Genomic DNA, 25,279 nt, shown 5'->3' on the forward strand with positions numbered 1-25,279 from the left:
TATGATTATCAAATGACATGAAACTTGTACCTAGTTCTCAGACTTCACTAAAGCAAAATCTATGCCGTGCTTTTGGGGTATATTTCTGTCTGTGGGTTCAGCCACTTCCTGCAAGTTGTCCATGTCTGGTGGAATCATAGCCAATGGTCCTTTTAATGTCAGGAGTTTAACATGAGATTTACAAATAGCCACTGCTTATTAATAAACATGGATAAGTGCGACCAGAGACGGTGTAAGTAAGGGAGATTTGTGTTGAACTGAGAATACAGATTCTGGTTGGATATTGTGCACCCGGTGATCATCCTTTCTTATTTTGTTTGCTATAATTGCAGCAATTTCTTCGAAGATGCCACTGCGACAGAGACGGAAAATCTGAAACATTTAGCTTTCTAACTGCGGTGACGGTTTCCTCCTGGTGACTACGTACTGCAAAGCGTGAGTGTGCTCCTCTTTCCTTCTCACTTTATTTTAGTGAAATCTTCTCTAAGATCATGGTATCCACCATCTATTATAATATATACTGTTCCTCTGTAAAATCACCCACCTCTAATGTTTCTTACTAAATGCATCATGCAATCCCACTTTCCGATCATGTGATACTAATGCTCTTTAAGAAAGCCTTCTGCAACTACTATATTTTACAAAATGAATTAATTTCAATACAAATGAGTTCATTTTTTACATTTAATATGAAATAAATTTGCAGATTTGGCCATGAACGTTCTCCCATGGAGTCTGACTGACTGAAACTTAACAATCAAAACACTTTAATAAGATTTCCGTCCATTTAAACAAGACAGTACTAATGGTCTCAGGCATTAAGGCTAATTAACCTAGACTTCTGGTCTTTTTATTGTGAGGTCCATGTAATGAATTATTATTATTTTACAACTAAATATGATACTGTCTTTTGTCGAACAAATTCAGAAACTATTATTTTGAATGGAATTTATTGAGGATCCCAAAATCTAACAAGCGGGAAATCGAATTAAACGGTTATGGAAGAAGACCTTTTGGGCCATTCATTTTCGGAGACTCAATGCTATATCTCATAATTCCACCTTCTTGTTTTTTGGATCCGTTCAATGTCCTGCCATCATTCTACTGGCCCATTTGATCATCTGTTAAGGAGAATTTCCCTGTCTCTGTTCTAAACTGCTTCAGATGTTTTTGTGGGTGTCTGAAAGTTGACGGCCAGCAATTGTGCAGTTACTTGTAAAAAAATCAGACTACAGAGGCACTTTGAGAAGGTAAACGATGAGGGTAAAAACCTAAAGATTTTTAGAACATTGAACAAAACAAAACGTGGGAGGCGAGAATGCGGATGGAAAAAAATAAGATAGGTTGATGTCACAGGTGAAGACCCTTCATGACTCAGATTTATGGACCTTTTAAAATTAAACTATTTTTTTAAGTACAATAAAACCACAGCTACCTCTTGTTCCCAGTTTATTGGTTTTCCTGGGTTCATTTGAAGGACCTATGGTTCTTTTATAAGAAAGCACTGAGGGCATACAAAAGATTGCTGTTTGTAAAGTTTTAATATTGCTGTGACTTGGGTATCACCATCTAGCAATGACATCTGCACAAATCAGAGGAAAATGTTTGACCTTAAGCCATTGAAGCCCCCAGTGTTGAATTGTATGGTTGATGTTGGGATATGCAAATCTCAAGTAAAAAGACGAAGGCTTGTATGCTTCTCTTGGATGAACTTGGATTGAACACGTCAAAGTAATTGCGTAGCATCTGAGTTATTTAATTTCCTATTTGCTTGATGGAGTTGTTTGTGTTTAGTTTAAAAGGACCTTAGGGTTGTAATTGTTTTGAACTGCATATGTGAACAATGACCATCATTTAAAAAAATACTCAGACATATCTTAGCAAAATAAAAGGAACTAAGTTGGTACAAGTGATCACACTACCCACCACATCTTGCAGCTAAACTCATATATTTAGATTTTGATTTATTGTCACGTGTACCAAGGTACAGTGAAAAGTGCCGTTCTGCGTACAGTACAGCCAGATCGTTCCATACATGAAAAACTTAGGACATATGATAAATGTAAATACATGGACATAGATACAGGTGAAGCATATAAAGTCTGGTGCTACAATTGTGGAGAAGATACAGAGAAAGATCAGTTCAGTCCGTAATTCTCTACCTCTGCCAATGAAGGAAAGCATTCAATATGCTTTCTTTACAACATTGTCTACTATTCCTGTACAGTTAGTGGATGTGAGGAATGTTTGCAGGGAAATGTAATGGAAATGTCTATTTTATGTTCAGGTCTCTGCATTCGACTTAAAATACATTAACTTAGAGCTTTTACAGTCAGGAAATATCGAGTAAATATCAAGAAGGCAGTCAAATCTGCAAGGTTGATACCAACTACTGTCAGAATATATTGTGAAGATCTAAAGATCTAGCCTTCTTAGAGATACATCTATCTTTTGTTAAAAGGCTTGCATTGTCTGCACATTTAAGGACAGCTTTTTAATGACACCTAGGGCGTCATTCTCCGACCCCCCCGCTGGGTCGGAGAATGGCCGTTGGCCGCCGTGAATCCCGCCCCCGCCGAAGTCTCCGGTACCGGAGATTGGGTGGGGGCGGGAATCGGGCCGTGCCGGTTGGCGGGACCCCCTGCTCAATTCTCCGGCCCGGATGGGCCGAAGTCCCGCCCAGAAATTGCCTGTCCCGCCGGCGTAAATCAAAGCTGGTATTTACCGGCGGGACCAGGCGGCGTGGGCGGGCTCCAGGGTCCTGGGGGGGGCGCGGGGCGATCTGACCCCGGGGGGTGCCCCCACGGTGGCCTGGCCCGCGATCGGGGCCCACCGATCCCCAGGCAGGCCTGTGCCGTGGGGGCACTCTTTCCCTTCCGCCTCCGCCATGGTCTCCACCATGGCGGAGGCGGAAGAGACTCTCCCCACTGCGCATGCGCGGGAAACTGTCGGCGCCCGATGACACTCCCGCGCATGCGCCGCATTTCCGTGCCAGCTGGCGGGGCACCAAACGCCATTTCCGCCAGCTGGCGGGGCAACAAACCCCATTTCCGCCAGCTGGCGGGGCGGAAATCCCTCCGGCGCCGGCCTAGCCCCTCAATGTTGGGGCTCGGCCCCCAAAGATGCGGAGCATTCCGCACCTTTGGGCCGGCTCGATGCCCGTCTGATTGGCGCCGTTTTTGGCGCCTGTCGGCGGACATCGCGCCGTTGGGGGAGAATTTTGCCCCTGTTATTTGGAGTACCAAGTTTGCAGAATGATAGGGCTGAATTCTCCCATGGCAACGCCAATGGATTCAATCGTGGGCAATGGGGAGAATTCGACAGGAGTCCAGAAATCGATTTTACGCTGGTGTGAATTTCCTACAGGATCTTCGACTGGTGCGCACCATGATGGATTGGGAATGCGTTGGAGGTTGTTATGAAACTGATTTGCATCCCGCTGATGGGATGCAGATGAAGTCCCAATTGTAACCTTCCACCCGCACCCGGGGCGTCATTCTCCGACCCCCCGCCGGGTCGGAGAATGGCCGTTGGCTGCCGTGAACCCGCCCCCGCCCTCGCCGAAGTCTCCGGTACCGGATGGGCCGAAGTCCCGCCCAGAAATTGCCTGTCCCGCCGGCGTAAATCAAAGCTGGTATTTACCGGCGGGACCAGGTGGCGTGGGCGGGCTCCGGGGTCCTGGGGGGGGCGCGGGGCAATCTGACCCCGGGGGGTGCCCCCACGGTGGCCTGGCCCGCGATCGGGGCCCACCGATCCGCGGGCGGGCCTGTGCCGTGGGGGCACTCTTTCCCTTCTGCCTCTGCCACGGTCTCCACCATGGCGGAGGCGGAAGAGACTCTCCCCACTGTGCATGCGCGGGAAACTGTCGGCGCCCATTGACGTTCCCGTGCATGCGCGCATTTCCGCGCCAGCTGGCGGGGCACCAAACGCCATTTCCACCAGCTGGCGGGGCAACAAATGCCATTTCCACCAGCTGGCAGGGCGGAAATCCCTTCGGCGCCGGCCTAGCCCCTCAATGCTGGGGCTCGGTCCCCAAAGATGCGGAGCATTCCGCACCTTTGGGCCCGCGCGATGCCCATCTGATTGGCGCCGTTTTTGGCGCCAGTCGGCGGACATCGCGCCGTTGGGGGAAAATTTTGCCCCCGATTCTCCGTGATGCTAGTGGGAAAACACGCCAGTCCAGAACCTGGCTGGAACATTGTGATGTGCAGAAATCAAGACTCATCTGAACAATGACTGGGGCTGCCTCCAGAGTTCAGCAATGTTGGACCGCAGAATACCTCAGCAGTGGGTTAGGGGGAGCATCTACAGGTGAAGCTTCCAGATTCCAGTGCTGTTGCGGAGGTCCATATTCCAGCCTCAGCATTTTCCTGGAGATGCATCTTCTTTGACAGAAGACCTATCTTCTTCATTGGTATATCAGCGATGTTGGGGCCTTTTCAGTTTGTCACACAAATATGATGGCACGACACGCACCATCACATCCTACTACAATGGAATGCACAAAAAGTTTTTATGTTACATACTCTACATTGTTTATATTATCTGATCTCCCATATGTATTGCTCATGGTGAGTAGGAGGATCATATATATCGATAGGACCATACTACCATGTAGAGTTTAACAACGGGCCTGTGATAAAGAAAGAACTTGCATTTAAAAAGCACCTATCACAACATCAGGATGTCCCAAAGTGCCTTGCTGCAAATATAATACTTTTGAAAACTTGTCACTTTTGCAATGGTTGCATCAAATTTGTTTATATTTCCATGTTATTTTGGGATCCTTTCTTCTGATTCATTTTGGGGTTCAATTCCATAAGTGTCCGCTTTTATATGGAAAGCATAAACAGCCAACCGTTATTTCATATTAATTCCTTTATTTGTGCATTAAAATGTTATTGCATGTCATTTTGAATTCTAGTGATTAAAAAACGGTATATCACACAACACACATTTATTGGAGGCAGACATCTAGCAGATTAGAACATAGGTTTAGCCACACCAAACACTTTGATCTGACTGGGAGGATTCCCAGACTTTAATAGCATTTAAGGAATGAAACTAGGAGGTTCAATGTTTGGAAGCATATGAGCAGATCTGAGAAACTTTGCAAATTGAACCCAGTTATTCTTAGAATCATGGAAAGTTTATGGCACAGGAAGAGGCCACTTGGCCCTCATGTCAGTGCTCACAGACAAAATGAGCCACCCAGCCTAATTCAACTTTCCCGCATTTTGTCAGAGGCCCTGCAGGTTACGGCAATCGAGATGCATATCCAAACATCTTTTACATGAGTTGAGGGTTTCTGCCTCTACTACCCCTTCAAGATGTGAGCTCCAGATCCCTACAACCCTCAGGATGAAAAACGTTTCCTCATCTCCCCTCGAATATTTAAACCAGTCACAAATCTATGCGCCCTCATCACTGGCCTCTGCTGAGGTAAATTACTCTTCCCATCCACTCTATCCAGGTTCTTCACAATTTTGTACAACCCCAACCAATCCAATCTTTCCTCAAGGCTGCATTTTTCCCGTCCTGACATCACCCTTGTAAATCTCCTCTGTGCCCCCTCCAATACAATTGCGTCCTTTCCGTTATGAGCTGACTAGAACTGCATACAGTGCTCAATTCGGGGTTAGACTAATATATGGTTCCAGCATAACATCCCTACTTTTTTATTGCATAGCTCAGCTAATAAAGGAAAGGATTCCGTATGCCTCCTTAACCATCTTATCGGCTGAACTTACTATCTTCAGGGATATATGGAGATTCAGTCTTAGATCCAATAGTGGGACGGTGGCACAGTGGTTAGCACTGCTGCCTCACAGCTCCAGGGACCCAGGTTTAATTCCAGCCTTGGGTGACTGTGTGGAGTTTGCATTATTCTCCCCGTATCTGCGTGGATTTCCTCCGGGTGCTCCGGTTTCCTCCCGCAGTCCAGAGATGTGCAGGTTAGGTGGATTGGCCATGTTAAATTGACCCGTAGTTTCCAAAGGGTTAGGTTGGGTTTCGGGGATAGGGTGGAGGCATGGGCTTAAGTAGGGTGATCTTTCCAAGGGCCGGTGCTAACCCGATGGGCTGAGTGGTTTCCTTCTGCACTGTAAATTCTATGACTCTATGATCCTTTAGTTGCTCGGCACCTCTCAGTATCGCCCCATTTATTGTGCAATCATTTGTCTTGTATGGTCTCCCCAAATACATCACGTCGCACTTCTCCAGGTTGCATTCCATTGGCCACTTATCTGCCTGCGTGACCAGCCCATTGATACCTTACTGTGATTTACAGCCATCCCCTCACTATCAAGCATGCCGTTAATTTTTGTGTCATCTGCAAACTTGTTGATCACGATTCCTACTTTTACATCTAACTCAGTAATTTGTTAGATGGGATTACGAGGGTGGGGTGGGGGAGCGGGCCTACCTGGGGTCTTTTGGAGGGCGAATACAGAGGCAACAGGACGAATGACCTCCTTCTGCATGGTAGAAATGCTATGATTCTATGGTTCTAATCAGGGAAGCAAAACCACACTGGAAACAGCCTTCACAGTCGCAAAAATACCCGTCAACAATTACCTTTTGTTTCCTACTCCTGAGTCAATCTTGTGTTCAGCTTGCTGCATTTCCCCTTCATCTCATTACCTTTCTTTTTTTAACTGGTTTGCCATGTGGGACCATGGGCGAGATTCTCCGACCCCCCCGCCGGGTCGGAGAATCGCCGGGGGATGGCGTGAATCCCGCCCCCGCCGGTTGCCGAAGTCTCCGGCACCGGATATTCGGCAAGGGCGGGAATCGCGCCACGCCGGTTGGCGGGCCCCCCCGCGTGATTCTCCGGCCCAGGCCGTAGTCCCGCCGCTAAAATGCCTGTCCCGCCGGCGTAAATTAAACCACCTACCTTACCGGCGGGACAAGGTGGCGTGGGCGGGCTCCGGGGTCCTGGGGGGGGGCGCGGGGCGATCTGGCCCTGGGGGGTGCCCCCACGGTGGCCTGGCCCGCGATCGGAGCCCACCGATCCGCGGGTGGGCCTGTGCTGTGGGGGCACTCTTTGCCTTCCGCCTCCGCCACGGTCTCCACCATGGCGGAGGCAGAAGAGACTCCCTCCACTGCGCATGCGCGGGAATGCCGTCAGTGGCCGCTGACGCTCCCGCGCATGCGCTGCCCGGAGATGTCATTTCCGCGCCAGCTGGCGGGGCACCAAAGGCCTTTTCCGCCAACTGGGGGGCGGAAATTCGTCCGGCGCCGACCTAGCCCCTTAAGGTTGGGGCTCGGCCCCCAAAGATGCGGAGCATTCCGCACTTTTGGGGCGGCGCGATGCCCGTCTGATTTGCGCCGTTTTGGCCGCCAGTCGGCGGACATCGCGCCGTTTCCGGAGAACTTCGCCCCATGTTCTTATTTCATGAAAAGTTTTTTAAAATACTTAAACTAGGATGAAGAAAGACACTGCATGATTCCACTGAATTGTTTATACTTCTTGTTCTCTAATATACGGTTTCTTCTTCCTTTTGCTCATCATTCAGAATTTGTTTTCAGAGGTCTTCTGTAGATTCTTATTTTCTCTTCTTTATTCCCAACCACTTTCCTCACTTTTCACTTGTGCATCCCTACTCCTTCAGCCCTGCTGTTCTGCGACTTCTGCTTGACCAAGTCAACACAATGTGGATGTCCTGCTTCCCCATCTCCCCCACCCCACGGCATGTTTCACGGCGGTGCAGCCGGCCAACCTTTGGCCGGCAGCGAGACCAGCTGTCAACTGGGATCCCCATTGTTTGCACCAGCCCCCACCGGGAACACTCGCCTGGGGGTCGCTGTCGATGGGATCCGAAAGATCCCGCCTGTGGGAATGGCTAAAATCCTGTGTAATGAGATTTTAATACAACCAGTGCAGCAGCCATGGCATTGCATCCGGTAATTCAAAGAATGTGAAGACAAATTTCAACTTTTGGCAGGGTTGGGTAATAATCAGACCCATGCACAAACCATCATCAACTTAATATTATCATTGAGAGTGTGGGGAGACTTCAGTACAAATCTTTTTGTGTACAGTGTTATTGAAATATGGAATGCTTTGCCACAGGGAGCATGATCTTTGCATCTTTGAAAAAAAAGGATAAATATTTGAAGCAGGGAAGACGCAGAGCAATGGGGCCATTGATGCAGACGGGAGCGTGTGTCGTGCTATGCTTACTGAAGTCGATGATCAGTTCATTGGTCTTTCCAACATTTAGAGAGAGGTTGTTTTCGGTACACAATGCAACCAAGTGATTTATCTCCCTCCTGTAGTCTGATTCGTCATTGTTTGAGATACGGCCCACCACAGGCCCACCCATCATCAAACTTTTAGATTGAGTTGGAGTTAAATCTTGCCACACAGTTATGTGTGTACAGGGAGTACAGTAGAGGACTGAGCACACATCCTTGAGGGGCCCCGATGTTTAGGACTAATGTGGAGGAGGTGCTGTTGCCCGTCCTGAAGATTGCGGTCTGTTGGTGAGGAAGTCAAGGATCCAGCTGCACAGGGAGGGGTCAAGTCCAAGGTTGCAGAGTTTGGTTATTAGTCTTGTCGGGATCCTGTCGGGAATCTATGATCTATGCCTTGTTGAACTGCTGCAGTCCATGTGGTTTAGGTACCATGCAATGCAAGAACTTGAGCAGGATGTGTTCACTGACGGAAAAATACAAAAACTTTTGCCAATGGTCAAACTCACAAGGATGTCTTTAAATATCAGAGATAAATTTCATGTGCTTTGGGCTTTTACTCCAATAATTGTTCAAGTTCAATATCTCGGGACTCTCCTGTCACTGAGTTCTTGCTCACCCATGGTCTATAGTTGCTGCACCTACCCCATATCTGGATAATTTGTACTTAGCCCACTGTCACTATATTTTGGATTTCTGGTTATATTGTGTGCTTGACTGTCATTTTACTTGATGGCCCGGACGATAGCGGGAAAAAAAGCATTTCACTAGCTTGAGGCACAGGTTATATCCTGCCATAAAGGTTTATGAAGCAGTAAATGGGTAAGTGAAAGAAGCAATGAAATGGGTATATCTTCAATCGGAGTAGTATTAACAGTGCAGTCCCTCCTCGGAATGCATAAGAAACTGGCTGAAATAAAAAAAACAATGGGTGACTTTTAAAGAAGCAACACTGCGGCAGAGGTGAATTTTTAAAAATTTGTTGATGGGATGTGGGCATTTATTGCCCATCCCTAATTGTCCTTGAGGGGGCAGTTAAGAGTCAACCACATTGCTGAGGGTCTGGAGTCAAATGGAGGCCAGACCAGAGGCGGGATTCTCCACCCTGCCGCGCCACATTTCTGTTTCAGCACGCCAGCGGGATGCTCCGTTATGCCGGCCGGTCAATGGGGTTTCCCATTGTGGGACAGCCCCACACTGTCGGCAAACCCCCGGGCTGCTGGCAAAACGGAGCATCCCGCCGGCGGAGAATCGAGCCCCATGTAAAGACGGCAGATTTCCTTCCCTAAAGGACATTGGTGAACCAGATGGCGTTTTAAGGCAATCGATAATGATTTCATGATCATTATTAGACTTTTAATTCAGATTTATATACAATTCAAATATCACCATCTGAACCTGGGTCTTCAGAGCATTACTCTGGGTCTCTAGATTACCAGCCCAGTGACAATACCATTACTCCACCGCCTCCCCATAATCACAGAGTGGGGCATCGAAGGGCTCAATATTAGGACCAGTTCTATTTCTCATTGGTATCAAGGGCTTGGATTCAGAAGCACCCTGTAAAATGATCAAAATTGGAGAGTGCAAAATCTGTTGATGAATATATGGTAACAGCTGGTGAAATGCTTTTCGACCACATTCCAACATCAAGAAAGATGACAGTCAAGCACACAAAATATAACCAGCAACTCAAAATATAGTGACAAGGGCCCACTGCTTGTTCTTTGGGCTCAGTACAATTTGTTTAGATATTGGGTAGATACATGGCAGATGAAATGTGACATAGCTGTAGATATGAAGGGAAAATGGGTGACACACGTTTCCCATGAATGATATTGGAAATAGCCCAAGATGTAATAGAAAGAGACCGGGGCAACGTAAATGGTGTATTATTAAATAGCTTTATTTCATTCAGATTAAAAGAACACTGATTTACGCAGGCAAAACAATCGTATACAGAGGGAAAGGAATCAATACGACCATTTAGCCCCTCAAGCCTGTTCTGGCATTCAGTGAAATCATGGCTGAGATGCAACCTAACTCCAAACATCCCGGCGGGATTCTCTGGTCGCCAACGGCAAAATCGCGTTCGGTGATTGGCCGGAGAATCCCCTTTCGCGATGCTCCGCCCCCTCCAAAGCGGCATACTCTCCAAATAGCCGCGTGCCGTACCGACAGCCTCAGGACATTGCCAGAGGCCCACCCCCTGATGTTCTGCCCCTGACCAGGGCGTAAAAAGTCCACTGTTCCCACGCCGGCATGAGGAGATAGCCTCACAATTGGAGAATCCAGTCCCCCAACTTTGCACCGTATCTCTTCATACTATTGGCTGACAAAAACCTATTAACCTCAGTTTCAAAATTAACAATTGGTCAAGCATCAATTGACATTTGCAGAAGAGGGTTCCAAGTTTCTACCATCCTTTGCATGTTGGTGCTTCCTTACGCAAGGTCTGGCTGTAATGTTCAGGCTATCTCCCATAGTCTTAGACTCTCCAACTCAATCCTCTCCCTCTGTTCCTTCTAATATTGTGAAAACTTTAATCAAAGCACCTCTTAGCCTTCTAAATTGCAAGTTAAACAACCCTAGTTTGTGTAATCCCTCGTCGTAATTTAGCCTTTGGGGCCCAGGGAGAACAATAAGCCCTCCATCGTAAAACCGCCCTCCAAGACCAGCAGATGCTCCCTAAGGTGTGATGTTTAGAACTGCTGGAGTACACCAGGTGTGGTCAACTAATAATAATAATAATAATCACTTATTGTCTTATTGTCACAAGTTGGCTTTAATTAAGTTATTGTAAAAAGCCTCCAGTCGCCACATTCCGGGGCCTGTTCGGGGAGGCCGGTACGCGAATTGAACCCGCGCTGCTGGCCGTGTTCTGCATTACAAGCCAGCTGTTTAACCCACTGTGCTAAACCATCCCCTTGGAGCTGCAGTCTGACCTCAACCCACTTCAATCTTACTCCTATAAGTATAAAGACCAGCATTCCATTTGCCATTTTATTGTTTTCTGCACAAGTTCAAAGCATTTTAATGACCTACGTACCAGGACCTCAAGTCTCTTCACCATTTAGAAAATACCCAATTTTAACCTTTATGTCAGGTCATCGGGCCCTTTGGCTACTTTACCTGACCTAGGCCCCAAATTTGACGTCCGATTTTCCTACATTGTATACAAATTCGAGGACTTGACAAGTAAACTAAATAATGTTCTGGTCAGGGTGCACTTTGAACATTGTGTCCAGGTTTGCTTATTCCAAGGTACAGGGAGAATTAATGTGACAAATACAGTGTAGTCACAAGGCTGATCAATCTTCTGAGAACTTAGGAAAGCTTGAAAAATTAGGTTTTACAGACTTTAGACATCATTACTAATGCCCTCACAATGAGTTGGAATTGATCAGGGAGTGGGATTAAAGAGATTAAGATGTGAAATGTGTACTCAACAATGCCGGAATGTGGCGCCTCAGGGCTTTTCACATTGCAGTGTTAATGTAAGCCTACTTGTGACAATAAAGATTATTATTATTATTATTATTAATATTTCAACACATAACTAACGTATTTAAGGCAGGCTCGCACAATCCAATTGGAAGAATGATTTCACCGTTGGTTCAGAGGTCTCCCAGGGAATCAGAGAACTTGGCAGTGACAGGGAGATGGGAGCTGCAAGCTCCACAAGGTAAGTGTTTCTTCCAGCATTACTCGAGGGCCCGGAGTGCTCCTCTAGTCTCCTCCAGAAAGGGTTCTCACATGAGACCTTGAGCCAAATAGATTTTCCTCTCAGCCTCTGACCAAGCTGTCAACTTTGTCAGGTGTTAAGGACAGCATGTGGTGCAGTGGATAGCATTGGGGCTGAGGACCCGGGTTCGAATCCTGGCCCCGGGTCACCGTCCGTGTGGAAAAAATAATAATTGGGTACTCTAAATGTAAAAAGAAAAAAAAACTTTGTCAGGTGTTGGGAAAATGTTAATAAGATCCTGCTACTAAGTTTGTCAGGATGCTAGTGTCCCAGCCTTGCTGAACTCTCCTTTCTCAACATACTTAATATATTTATATCAGATCTCTTCTCCATTATTTTCTTTATTGCAAGATGACAGCAAAGAATAATTTAATGGTAATAATTCAACGAAAGATCAGTGAATGGATTAGATTTCTGAATAAGTTAAGGTTTAAAATATCGATAACAAAAAAATGAACTATAAACTTGAAATAGAACAACATCTTAGATTAATATTAAACAGAAACATTGCCCCCTCTCCATCAAATACACATATTGGATTGGAATTTGATTTATTGACATGTGTACCGAGGTACAGTGAAAAGTATTGTTCTGCGTAAAGACAGATCATTCCATACATGAAAAACATAGGACATACATCAATACACAATGTAATACATAGATTCAGACATCCGGTGAAGCATACGGAGTGTAGTATGACTCAGTAGAGAAGATGTGTGATGAGATGAGTTCAGTCCATAATAGGGTCATTCAGGCATCTGGTGACAGTGGGGAAGAAGCTGTTTTTGAACCTGTTGGTCTGTGTTCTCATTCTATTGTAACTTGGAAGAGAGAATAATCCGGGTGGGAGGGGTCTTTGATTATGCTGTCCATTTTCCCAAGGCAGCGGGAGGTGTGGACAGAGTCAATGGATGGGAGGCAGGTTCGCGTGATGGACTGGGCTGTGTTCACGACTCTCTGTAGTTTCTTATGGTTTTGGGCTGAACAGTTGCCATACCAGGCTGTGATGCAGCCAGATAGGATACTTTCTATGGTGCATCTGTAAAAATTGGTAAGGGTCACTGTGGACTTGCTAGTTTAGCACAGTGGGCTAAACAGCTAGCTTGTAATGCAGAACAAGGTCAGCAGCGCAGGTCCAATTCCTGTACCGGCCTTCCCGAACAGGTGCCGGAATGTGGCGACTAGGGGCCTTTCACAGTAACTTCATTGAAGCCGACTTGTGACAATAAGCGAATATTTATTTATTTTGTTAGTTTCCTGAGGAAGTTTAGGCCCTGTTGTGGTTCCTTGGTTGTGGTTGGAGCAGGACAGATTGTTGGTGATGTACACACCTAGGAATTTGAAGCTGGGTTTGCTACATCTTGATGCACTCTCTCCCAGCTACAGGAAAACATCCGACATATGTTCCCTCTCTTTAGGTGTGATGAAGAGTCAAAGGGACTCAAAACATTGGCTGTGTATTCTCTGCCTGCGGGTGCTGCTAGACTTGCTGGGTTTTTCCAGCATTCTCCATTTTTGTTTCCAATTAATCTTCACCTATCTTTGCAAAAGAAATCCGCATTTAAAAACAACTTGGAACGAAGGAAAAATATTCACCTTTCATAACTTTTGTCCGTCCCAAAGAACCCGACAGAAAATTAATACAGCTATAATGTACTGATCAGATAATCTGTTTTTTAGTACTGCTGGCTGAAGCATAAATATTAGCCATGTTTAATAACTATCTGATAGTAAGACAGGAGCCTGTTTCTGTGGAATCATCCGACACCATCATATTATATTTGATAAGGTCTGAGTTCCTCAAATTAATAGGATTTCCTTTGGCAGTTTTATTTGGCATAGCAGTGAGATCAATATTAAAATGTCAAAGCTGTATTGTCACGAACACTCTGTTAAATCAATATTGGTATTATTTGAGATATTAGTTCAGGTATTTGAATGCTGCTTTCAGCCTTGCTTCGATCCCTCCCTTATCTGGATAAAGTACATAGCTAAGTACTATCCTTTCAAGTTTTCTTCCATTGCTCAAGAAGATTGTGTCTTTCAGATAAACTGAGGTTCCATCTGCCTATTCAGATGGATATAAAAAGATGCCATGCACTATTCGAAGAGGAGAAGGGGGTTTATCCCTGGTGTCCTAGCCAATATCTGTTGCTCAACTGACATCCTAAAAGCAGATTATCTAGTCATTATCCAATCGTTAACCATATTTGTAAATGCTGCCGATGTTCCAGCAGAGATACCGACAGAACCAAAGCGAAAGCAGAAGAGCGGTGTTGACTAATAATTGCAAAGCCAGTCTGGAAAAACAAGTTCGCTGATTCTAATATCTTGGGGGGAATGCAAAGTGCTGCACATGCAGTGTGACATTCACTTGCAAAACCTGCCAGGCTTCCCACATCAACAGCACTGGCTAATGATGTTACAGGTGAACTCACTGCCTGCGTGGCTTTGGGCAGGGCAACTGTGCAAAGGCACCAGTAAGTTTCAGGAATCTGATACAAGAGATGCAAGCATCGTGACAGCACTTAACTGTAGTGATATGCATCACCGTAGATACACATGGGGGTTAATGTAAATACACTACAACTAAGTAACCACTAGATGGAGCACCAGAGATGTCATGACATGCAGACATGCAACCAATGGGTCATTTGAACAGGACACAACCAATGGGTAATCAGGACACCCAGAGGTGGCATTACCAAAAGGGGGCACTACACGAACCATATAAAAAGGACAAGGCACACAGGCTCTGCCTCTTCCACCATCAGAAACCAAGAGAGCAAGACAGGGTTGATTATCAGCAACATCACACCCTATCACATGGTCGAGAGCAAGCTTGTATAGTTAGCAGAATAGACTGGGTTACTAGAGGCAGATTAGTAGAGTGTCAAACACATTTAAGAGCATTGTTAATCATTCAATAAATACGTTAAACTTATCTCCGAGTCTGGAGCATCTTTCAGCAGAGCCTACATCAAGTCGCAGCTTATGTTACTAGCAATAACATAACAGAACAGTAGCAAGATTTGTTACTGTTTACTGTTTGATTCTGCAACAGCAAAAAGGGGCTTGCACTTACACATGGTCCTCAGCATGTCACAAATTCATTGGAACAATTCATTTGAAAGATAGCACCTCCGGCTGTGCAACACTCTCTTGGACACTGAAGTATGATTCGAAATTACGTAGCAAAATCCATAGTAAGCCTTGAACCAATAATCATCACTGCAGTGCTTGCAGGGCACAAATTGGAGCCTTGGTTTAACATCTAACCTGAAGGAGGCTGTGATGCGCAATCAATATACTCGAGACGAAGGTATTCAGTAACTGAGGCTTTAATGCACTAGAACTGATCCCCAGCAGCTTCGTAACAGAAAGTGAAGGCTGCTGGGACGGCACCATCTCTTATACCCCGCCTTCGGGGCGGAGCTACTTCACACAGCCAATGGTAGACTCCAGGGTCTCAACCAATGGCTTCGGCCTCTCAGGTACCGCAAAACCTGGTATTACCACATTCACCCCCTGTTAAGAATGAGTCTGGCGGGGGGGTGGTGGCCAGTGAAAAAAAATAGCCCTTCACATGGTAGGACCAGGTATTGAGGCACCGTACAATCGAGGATTCGATCAAATTGTTCATTTATTGTGAGAGTCAGGATGAAGCAATAAGTCGCTCTGGTGGCCTGATCGTCCTCCTGGAGCGTCGGAGCTTCGGTGGTGATTCTGGTGTAGGTCTCGGTGGTTGCGACTCCGGGAGCATAGTTTCGGCCTCCTCGGCAGCTTCGTCACCCCTGGGCGGCGCTGTTGGGGCAAGCGGTTGACCTGGGGGGGGGAACCTGTAGGGGGCGCCGATGAGTGGCCGGGCCAGGTCCAGAGTGGCGGGAGTACTGAGCCCTCCCACTGCTGCGGGGATGGTGGAGGTGGGGGTAATGGGTCGGGAGCGCGTGGGGTTCCGGCGGGCACTAGGTCCCGAAGGGAGACCGTGTCTTGCCTGCCGTCAGGGAACGCCACGTAGGCGTACTGCAGGTTAGCGTGCAGCAGGTGGACCCTCTCGACCAACGGGTCCGACTTGTGCACTTGCACATGCTTCCGAAGCAGGATGGGTCCGGGTGTTGCTAGCCAGGTTGGGAGCGAGGTCCCGGAGGAGGACTTCCTGGGGAAGACAAGAAGACGTTTGTAAGGTGTCTGATTTGTGGCTGTACAGAGCAGTGACCGGATGGCATGAAGGGCCACTGGGAGGAGTTCTTGCCAGCGGGAGACTGGGAGATTCCTAGACCGGAGGGCCAGCAGGACGGTCTTCCAGACCGTTCCGTTCTCCCTCTCTCCCTGCCCGTTTCCCCGGGGGTTGTAACTGGTCGTCCTGCTCGAGGCGATTCCTTTGCTGAGCAGGAATTGACGCAGTTCGTCGCTCATAAAGGAGGACCCCCTATCGCTGTGTATGTACACGGGGAAACCGAACAGTCTAAAGACACCCTGGAGGGCCTTGATGATGGTGGTTGTGGTCATGTCTGGGCAGGGGATGGCGAAGGGGAACCGGGAGTACTCGTCAATCACGTTCAGGAAATACGCGTTGCGGTCAGTGGAGGGGAGGGGACCTTTGAAGTCCATGCTGAGGCATTCAAAGGGACGGGAAACCTTTATCAGGTGCGGTAGTCTGGCCGGTAGAAGTGCGGTTTGCACTCCGCGCAGATTTGGCAGTCCCTGGTGACTGTCCTGACCTCCTCGATGAAGTAGGGCAGGTTGCGGGTCTTAACAAAGTGGAAGAAACGAGTGACCCCCGGGTGGCAGAGGTCCTCGTGGAGGGCGCGGAGACGGTCCATTTGTGCAGTGGCACAAGTGCCGCGGGACAGAGCATCAGGAGGCTCATTGAGCTTCCCCGGACGGTACAAGATCTCGTAGTTGTAGGTGGAGAATTCTATCCTCCACCGCAAGATCTTGTCATTCTTACTCTTGCCCCGCTGTGCGTTATCGAACGTGAAGGCTACCCACCATTGGTCTGTGAGGAGAGTGAACCTCCTGCCGGCCAGGTAATGCCTCCAATGTCTCACAGCCTCTACTATGGCCTGGGCCTCCTTTTCGACCGAGGAGTGGTGGATTTCGGAAGCATGTAGGGTACGGGAAAAGAAAGCCACGGGCCTGCCCGCTTGGTTGAGGGTGGCCGCCAGAGCTACGTCGGACGCATCGCTCTCGACCTGGAAGGGGAGAGACTCATCGATAGCGCGCATCATGGCCCTTGCAATGTCTGCTTTGATGCAGCTGAAAGCATGGCGGGCCTCGTTCGACAGAGGGAAGGTCGTGGACTGGATTAGGGGTCGGGCTTTGTCTGCGTAGTTCGGGACCCACTGAGCGTAATAGCTGAAGAACCCGAGGCAGCGTTTCAGGGCCTTGGGGCAGTGAGGGAGGGGGAACTCCATAAGGGGGCGCATGCGTTCGGGGTCAGGGCCTATAACTGCGTTCCGCACTACGTAGCCAAGGATGGCTAGGCGGTCGGTGCGGAACACGCACTTATCCTTATTGTACGTGAGGTTAAGGATTTGTGCGGTCTGGAGGAATTTGCGGAGGCTGGCGTCGTGGTCCTGCTGGTCATGGCCGCAGATGATGACGTTATCCAGATACTTTGGAAACGTTGCGCGTAAGCTGTACCGGTCAACCATTCGGTCCATCTCTCGCTGGAAGACCGAGACCCCATTAGTGACACCGAAGGGAACCCTTAAGAATTGGTAGAGCCGCCCATCTGCTTCGAAGGCAGTGTACTTGCGGTCACTATTACGGAGGGGTAGCTGGTGGTAGGCGGACTTGAGATCCACCGTGGAGAAGACCTTGTATTGCGCGATCCTGTTTACCATGTCGGTCTACAGGGGAGAGGGTATGCGTCCAGCTGCGTAAACCTGTTGATGGTCTGACTGTAGTTGATGACCATCCTATGTTTCTCCCCGGTCTTTACCACCACTACTTGAGCTCTCCAGGGACTGTTGCTCGTTTCGATGAGTCCTTCTTTCAGCAGCCTTTGGACTTCTGACCTGATGAAGGTCCGGGCCTGGGCACTGTACCGTCTGCTCCTGGTGGCGACGGGGTTGCAATCCGGGGTGAGGTTTGCATACAGGGAAGGCGGGTCGACCTTAAGGGTCGCGAGGCCGCAGACAGTAAGGGGAGGTATAGGGCCGCCGAATTCAAAGGTCAGGCTTTGCAGGTGGCATTGGAAGTCCAGCCCCAGGAGGGTAGCCGCGCAGAGTTGCGGCAGGACATACAGGCGGAAATTATCGAATTTCCGACCTTGGACTGTGAGGTTCGCCAGGCGGTACCCCTTTATTTCCACCGAATGTGACACGGTGGCCAGGGAGATCCTTTGGCTTACAGGGTGGGTCACGAGTGAACAGCGCCTTACCGTGTCAGGGTGGACGAAGCTTTCCGTGCTCCCGGAGTCAATCAAGCAGGGCGTCTTGCGGCCATTGACGAGGACCGTCGTTGTATCCTTCGCGAGTGTCCGGGGGCGACTTTGGTCCAAAGTCACCAATGCCGGATGAAGCAGCTGCGAGCTCTGGTCGAGCAGCGTGTAGTCGGCCGAGCTGGGGGCCTGGGGCCCCATCCAAGGAGGCGTCACCCACGGGTTGCACATGGTGTCCGGGGAACCCCAAGATGGCGGCGGGGTGGACAAAATGGCGGCACGGTGTTCGGGACGCAAAATGGCCACGCCCTTGGGTCGCACATGGCCCTAGGGAAGGAGCGCTGGTCAGTCGGGGCCTGGGGGGGTGTTTTGCCGCGGCGGTCCGGAGCCACCGGAGAGCGTGGCGACGGCGCGGGCCTGACAGACCCCTACGTAGTGGCCCTTCTTGCCGCACCCTTTGCAGGTGGCGGTGCGGGCCGGGCAGCGCGCGCGCGGATGACCTGCCTGCCCGCAGAAAAAGCAGCGGGCTCCGACGGCGTTAGCGGGCCATCCGTTAGCGCAGGCCAGCGGGGTCAAGGGGAAGATCTGGGGGGCTGCTGCAGCGGGGTGCCATGCCGGCCAGGGGGCAGACGCGCGGTCGGGAGCGGGCCAGGGGGCGGACGCGCGGTTGGGAGCGTAGGCTAGCGCGTTTTGGTATGCGATGTCCATGGACCCAGCCAGGGCCCGTGCCTCTCTGAGCCTAAGTGTGTCCTTCTCCAGGAGCCTTCTACGGATATCAGAGGAGCTCATACCTGCCATGAAAGCAAATCTTATTAAAAGTTCAGTGTGCTCGCTCCCCGAAACTGGTGGGCAGCCGCAGTTTTGGCCCAGCACCAGTAGCGCCCGGTAGAAGTCTTCCAGTGATTCCCCGGGGCTTTGCCGCCTCGTAGCGAGCAGGTGGCAAGTGTAGACCTGGTTAACAGGGCGGATGTAATGTCCTTCCAGTAGTAGGATGGCGGCATCATAATTCGCCGCCTCCTCGATAAGGGGATAGATCCCAGGGCTGACCCTTGATCGCAGGAGATGCATTTTCTGGCCTTCAGTGGGCTCTCCTTCGGCCATCTCCAGGTAACCCTTAAAACTCGCCAGCCAGTGTTTAAATATAGCGGCCGAGTTTTCCGTGTGGGGGCTGAGTTGGAGGCACTCCGACTTGATACGGAGATCCATCCTTCCAGCTTAGTTGTAGTGCATTAAATTGATGCGCAATCAATATACTCGAGACAAAGGTATTCAGTAACTGAGGCCTTAATGCACTAGAACTGATCCCCAGCAGCTTCGTAACAGAAAGTGAAGGCTGCTGGGACAGCACCATCTCTTATACCCCGCCTTCAGGGCGGAGCTACTTCACACAGCCAATGGTAGACTCCAGGGTCTCAACCAATGGCGTCGGCCTCTCAGGTACCGCAATACCTGGTATTACCACAGGCTGCTCCTGAGAATGCAACAATCTTTCAATACTGCAGTGAAGTTTCTGGATTTAAGCACACAATATGGGTTTAGTGCCACACTGGGGGAGCGCTATAATTTCAGATGTATCATCTTTCTCAAGAAATGTCTCTCTGAGGTCCTGCCTTCTTGCTTATAGTGAGGTAGAAGTTCCCATTTCAAGAAGACAAGGGAACCTCAATCTTGCTGACTAACATTATGCCTCAAACAACACTGCAAATGCAGATTAACTGTCTCTTTATATCATTTCCCCTGTCTGCAATCTCGCAGGGCACAAACTGACTACGACACTTGCTCACAACCAACAGTAATTACATTACAGGAGCAAAAAGTGATACGTGTTGGATGAGCCAGAGGCTTTCCTTTTCGATCTGTCATTGTTCATACGTTCCAATACATTGACTGCGAGATGCTCTGGGATAGTTTAAGGCAGGGAGTGGAAAATACTAAATAAACGGAAGCTTGGTTTTATTTTGTCTTCTTTCAAGCACACTTCAAAAAGGTTTTCGACAGAGAATTTGAAAAGTTGCTGATACTACTTCACTTATCCACTTGCAACTGAACTCATCGGGGAAATTTTCAGCCAACGTGTTAGATGAAAACCGGTGGGATAAGGTGTAATGCTGACTCTACCACCGTCTAGTATTGCTCATTGACTTCAATGGGAGTAAAATCGGGGGGGCTAAATCTAAAATTGCACCCAATCCCATCAGTTTTCGCCCTGTCTGGTGGGGCAAGTTGAATGGACAGACCTCATTGAGTGTGATGTAAAATCAGCATTCCACTCAACCCTGTAGGTTTCCCACTTGGTGAATTAGGTTGAGATATTCCTTATAGGTTATGGAATTTATGTGTCAGGTGTTACAGTTCTGGTAAAGATACTTAAACATTTCTTCAAACATGGGGGAAGGAAAATGTTGGTGCAAACAGAGGATAGAACATAGAACAGTACAGCACAGTACAGGCCCTTCAGCCCACGATGTTGTGCCGACCATTTAGCCTAATTTAAGATCAACCTAACCTACACCCCTTCAATTTACTGCTGTCCATGTGCCTGTCTAATAGTCGCTTAAATGTCCCCAATGACTCTGACTCCACCACCTCCACTGGCAGTGCATTCCACACACCCACCACTCTCTGTGTGAAGAACCTACCTCTGACATCTCCTCTATACCTTCCTCCAATCACCTTAAAATTATGTCCCCTCGTGACAGCCATTTCCACCCTGGGGAAAAGTCTCTGGCTATCCACTCTATCCATGCCTCTCATCACCTTGTACACCTCTATCAAGTCACCTCTCTGCCTTCTTCGCTCCAGTGAGAAAACCCCTAGCTCTCTCAACCTTTTTTCATAAGACATGCCCTCCAGGATAACGGGAATATTCCCCTAGGGTCGTTGCATTTCCAATTAATATAATCTTCAGTTCAGATTTCAATGAGTGGAGCTCGCGAAAGCTCCGAAAGTCTTCAGATTTCTGCCGATCGATCATATTTCTCAATTATTTTCCTGCCTTTGTTGAGTTCAGGGGCGTCATTCTCTGACCCCCCGCCGGGTCGGAGAATCGCCGGGGGCTGCCATGAATCCCGCCCCCGCCGGTTGCCGAAGTCTCCGGCACCGGATATTCGGCGGGGGCGGGAATAGGGTCGCGCCGGTTGGCGGGCCCCCCCACTGGATTCTCCGGCCCGGATGGGCTGAAATCCCGCCGGTAAATTGCCTGTCCCGCCGGCGTGGGTTAAACCACCTTTTGAACTGCGGGACAAGGCGGCGTGGGCGGGCTCCGGAGTCCTGGGGGGGGGCGCGGGGCGATTTGGCCCTGGGGGGTGCCCCCACGGTGGCCTGGCCCGCGATCGGGGCCCACCGATCCATGGGCGGGCCTGTGCCGTGGGGGCACTCTTTCCCTTCCGCCTCCGCCACGGCCTCCACCATGGCGGAGGTGGAAGAGACTCCCTCCAGTGCGCATGCGTGGGAAACTGTCAGCGGCCACTGACACTCCCGCGCATGCGCCGCCCCGAGATGTCATTTCCGGGCCAGTTGGCGGGGCAACAAAGGCCGTTTCCGCCAGCTGGCGGGGCGGAAATTCCTCCGGCGTCGACCTAGCCCCTCCATGTTGGGGCTCGGCCCCCAAAGATGCGGAGCATTCCGGACCTTTGGGGCGGCGCGATGCCCGTCCGATTGGCGCCGTTTTGGGCGCCAGTCGGCGGACATTGCGCCGTTTCGGGAGAATTTCGCCCCAGGATCTTACTTAGGCTTCTAATTTTTTTTAAAACAATCTACCACGATAATCCTGTTTTTAGTTAGCTTATAAAGCTTTATGGATGTTGGGGGACTGAGTGTCAGAGGTCTCATAACTCAGAGTTTGCAAAACTGTGTCATTACCTACAGGGAGTTACTGTAAGTGTTCTTCAAAACAGGGAGGTTTGAAGACCATTCACTGAGATGTCTGCCATATTGTTGAGTGCTCTAAGGCTGCAACAGATTCTCAGCTTTCCTATTTTGCAGTGATATTTTTCCCTACTCCCCAAAGGCAATGGTTCTGACAGAGGACAATTAAACATATGCTTATGGCTTGCTGATGCCTCACACCAGAAATAATTCTCCAGATGAGGATTTGTGTAATGAGAGGCAGGCTATTCGATTATGATTTGTGTCAAGACCAAAACTAAGCTCGTTCCATATGGCAGGCACTTGTAATGAAAGACAGACACTGAGATGACCGGTACATGTGTTTAATGGTGCCACTGTGCACTGCACATACTCATAACACATTAATGTATTACACTGCGCTTCTTTTATTTTTTTCAACAAACTATTTTCTGCTTCACCAACTATAGCAAATAAACAATTTTTGTGAATATGTGCACTTGGCATGATTACAGCTGACTTCTTTAAAAAAAAAACTTTCAACCACAAATCAAGTTTAGAAACAGGTGTATGATGCCATCCTGATCTCTTTACAGGTTTCGATAGAGAGTCAAATTTTGAACCGTTTGGCCGTCCTTCAGAGCCCACAGAAGATCCTGGGCGCGTCGACGCGCCCTGAGTCAGGCATCGCACAGCCAATAGGCCTCTTGCGCGATTTACCGGCCTTGTCACGCCTACATGAGCTCAAGCAAGATCTTGCAAGGCGTCACAATCTGGATTCCGCCCATTGAGGTCGGGACCCAGATTTACATATTCAAGTGAGCAGTCTCACTTGAATATGTCCACACTAGAGTTAACCAAGGCACGGGATCCAATGCCCGCGACTCGGAGACCTCGAGCGAGTGCCGTTCAACATTGGTTTCCACAAATGTGGACCAGGCGTGCTGGCACTTGGCGAGGGGTGGGGGTTATATATCCTTTCTTTCAACCCACTTTTATATTCTTGCAGATCACAATCTTGCAAATGTATTAACAGTCTTCAGTGAAATCTCCTGGTTAATTATCTTTTCATAATTAGGTTCCATGTTGTTCAAGTCATCCTCTCCTTCTTGGCTCAATGCCAGTTTCCTTTACTAGAAAAGTCTATGAAATGGATGAATCTGCAATGGCCATGATTGCACAGGAGTTTTTGGCGGTTTCGGCAATTTTGGCAGGCAGTACATTTGCTTAAAGTTGATTCCAGATCACGATCTACACCAAGCCAAATAATGAATCCTCTTGCTATGGATTTCATACTGATGATTCCTGTGTTCTCGATGTGGAGTGCTGCCAGAATTCTATCTTGCAAAAAATTTGGTACCACCACTCCATGATCCCACTTAATGCAGTCCCATTCTCATGGCAACTTATTATGACAATTATGATAATTATGGAATGGTTTCAGTCTCCTACCCAGTACATTTGTCAAATTCTGTTTAACCATTCAATATCTGCTCACAGACTTTTATTCAGTGCGAGTCTTTCAGTGAATTTCAGTTGCTGTGATTTGAAAGTCATCACCTTCTACGACAATTGTGACTCAATGCATCACTTTGCTGCTGCATTTGTCCATTACAAGAGTGACTACACTTCATGTCGATAATAAGCCAGGATGCTCTTTAGGACATCTTGACGTCATGAAAGACACTCTACTTGTGCAAATTCTTTCCTTTTCTTGTCTCTGAAAGAGCATAGCGATCCAAGTTCATCAAATCACAATCAAATGTCATTGTGGGACAATGAGTAGATTTCTAATGGTAACATGGAATGAAACAGCGTGCATAGAAATAGTCACCCCTGAAATAGGGGTTATAAATATAAAATAGTCACTTCAAAACTAAGGATCGTAAATATGAGATGGTGACCCCAACAACTCCAAAACTGGGGATCATAAGTATGCATTCATCACTCCAGTACTCGAGGTTATAAATATAAGATAATAAAACCATTCAACTCCAGAATGAGGGATCATAAATATATGATAGCTACTTCAAAACAATGGGCAGGATTTAACGTTCCCCATCCCGCAGGATTTGTAGGTGAGGGGATTCTCGGATGGTCTTCCAACCAGACGCCCATCCATCCTCAGTTCTCCACAATTTTAGCGTGGATGGGCAAGACCCAGACCATCCTTCTTCCCTTGCCCCAATTGAGGTCCTCAAGTGACCATTTAATGACCACTTAAGAGCCATCTCCAAGTATCAATTTGCAGGAGGAATTCAGAGACAGGGAAGAAGCCAGTAAGTTACCATGTGCAGGCATCGGGCTGGAAAGGAGTTGGGGGCATCTCCATGAACGGCCTCCTTTCAATCCAAATGGTCGAGCACCTCTGGTGCTCCCACCACCCCGGTTTCATCCCTCCCCTTACTGACCGCACTTCCTCTCCTCACCCTGAAACTCCCAACACTTACCTCGTCCTAGACTTCTGAGAATTAGGCTCTGGGGACTGCTTTCATCCCCAATCCTGTAACGCCTGCCACTGCTGGGACCAATCAGATCAGCTGGCATCTCTCTAAGGCGGGGCTTCCTCCCGAATGAGGGGCAGCCAGTATTGACGAGGATGCATTTGCCGCTCATTCTCTGGATGGTAGAAAGGGAAACCCCAGCATCTAGAATGTCTTGGCCTTGGGATTATAATTCCTGTTTCGGAACCTGAAGCTCCAGGGCTTGCTGACCAAGGAATATGTGTTCAGAACACAGCCAAACGGGTTGAGTGTAAATCTGTAAATTAACAGATGCCAATGACGGACGCTAAGATCGAGAGAGATTGGTGGTCAGCCACGTGATGAAAAAAACAGTGGAGTCTCTCAGATCATTTTCCATGGAAAACTCCACTCCACAACATGCGTGTAAAAGTGCATGTTACCACAGCAACTCAGACTCCCTGTGTGAAACGTGACACACCACCACCACCATATGAACACAAAGGGATGTTGGATATGGATGAGGGACATGTTGATAACAGAGTGGGACGAGGCTGGTTTGAAGCATAAAGATCAGCACAGGCCAGCTGGAGAAAACGTCCATGATCTATGCTTGAAATTCTATATAATTAATAGATTATT

The 25,279-nt window shown here is 48.4% G+C and overlaps 1 protein-coding gene across 22 annotated transcripts in view; it reads left to right on the forward strand.

The window, feature by feature from the left end:
• The first annotated feature begins 344 nt into the window (after nucleotides 1-344).
• LOC140429166 (teneurin-3) overlaps nucleotides 345-25,279 on the forward strand; it is a 3,593,949-nt gene continuing 3,569,014 nt past the window's right edge. For 13 of the 22 annotated variants that reach the window (XM_072515806.1, XM_072515811.1, XM_072515810.1 and 10 more), the window contains exon 1: nucleotides 346-435. The gene's annotated coding sequence lies outside the window, so the exon portion shown is untranslated. Of the gene's footprint in view, nucleotides 436-25,279 lie in introns of all 22 variants that reach the window. The other 9 variants (XM_072515815.1, XM_072515834.1, XM_072515818.1 and 6 more) reach the window with 3 other exon arrangements.

Source organism: Scyliorhinus torazame, chromosome 9 (assembly GCF_047496885.1).
Source record: "Scyliorhinus torazame isolate Kashiwa2021f chromosome 9, sScyTor2.1, whole genome shotgun sequence".
Taxonomy (NCBI): Eukaryota; Metazoa; Chordata; class Chondrichthyes; order Carcharhiniformes; family Scyliorhinidae; genus Scyliorhinus; species Scyliorhinus torazame.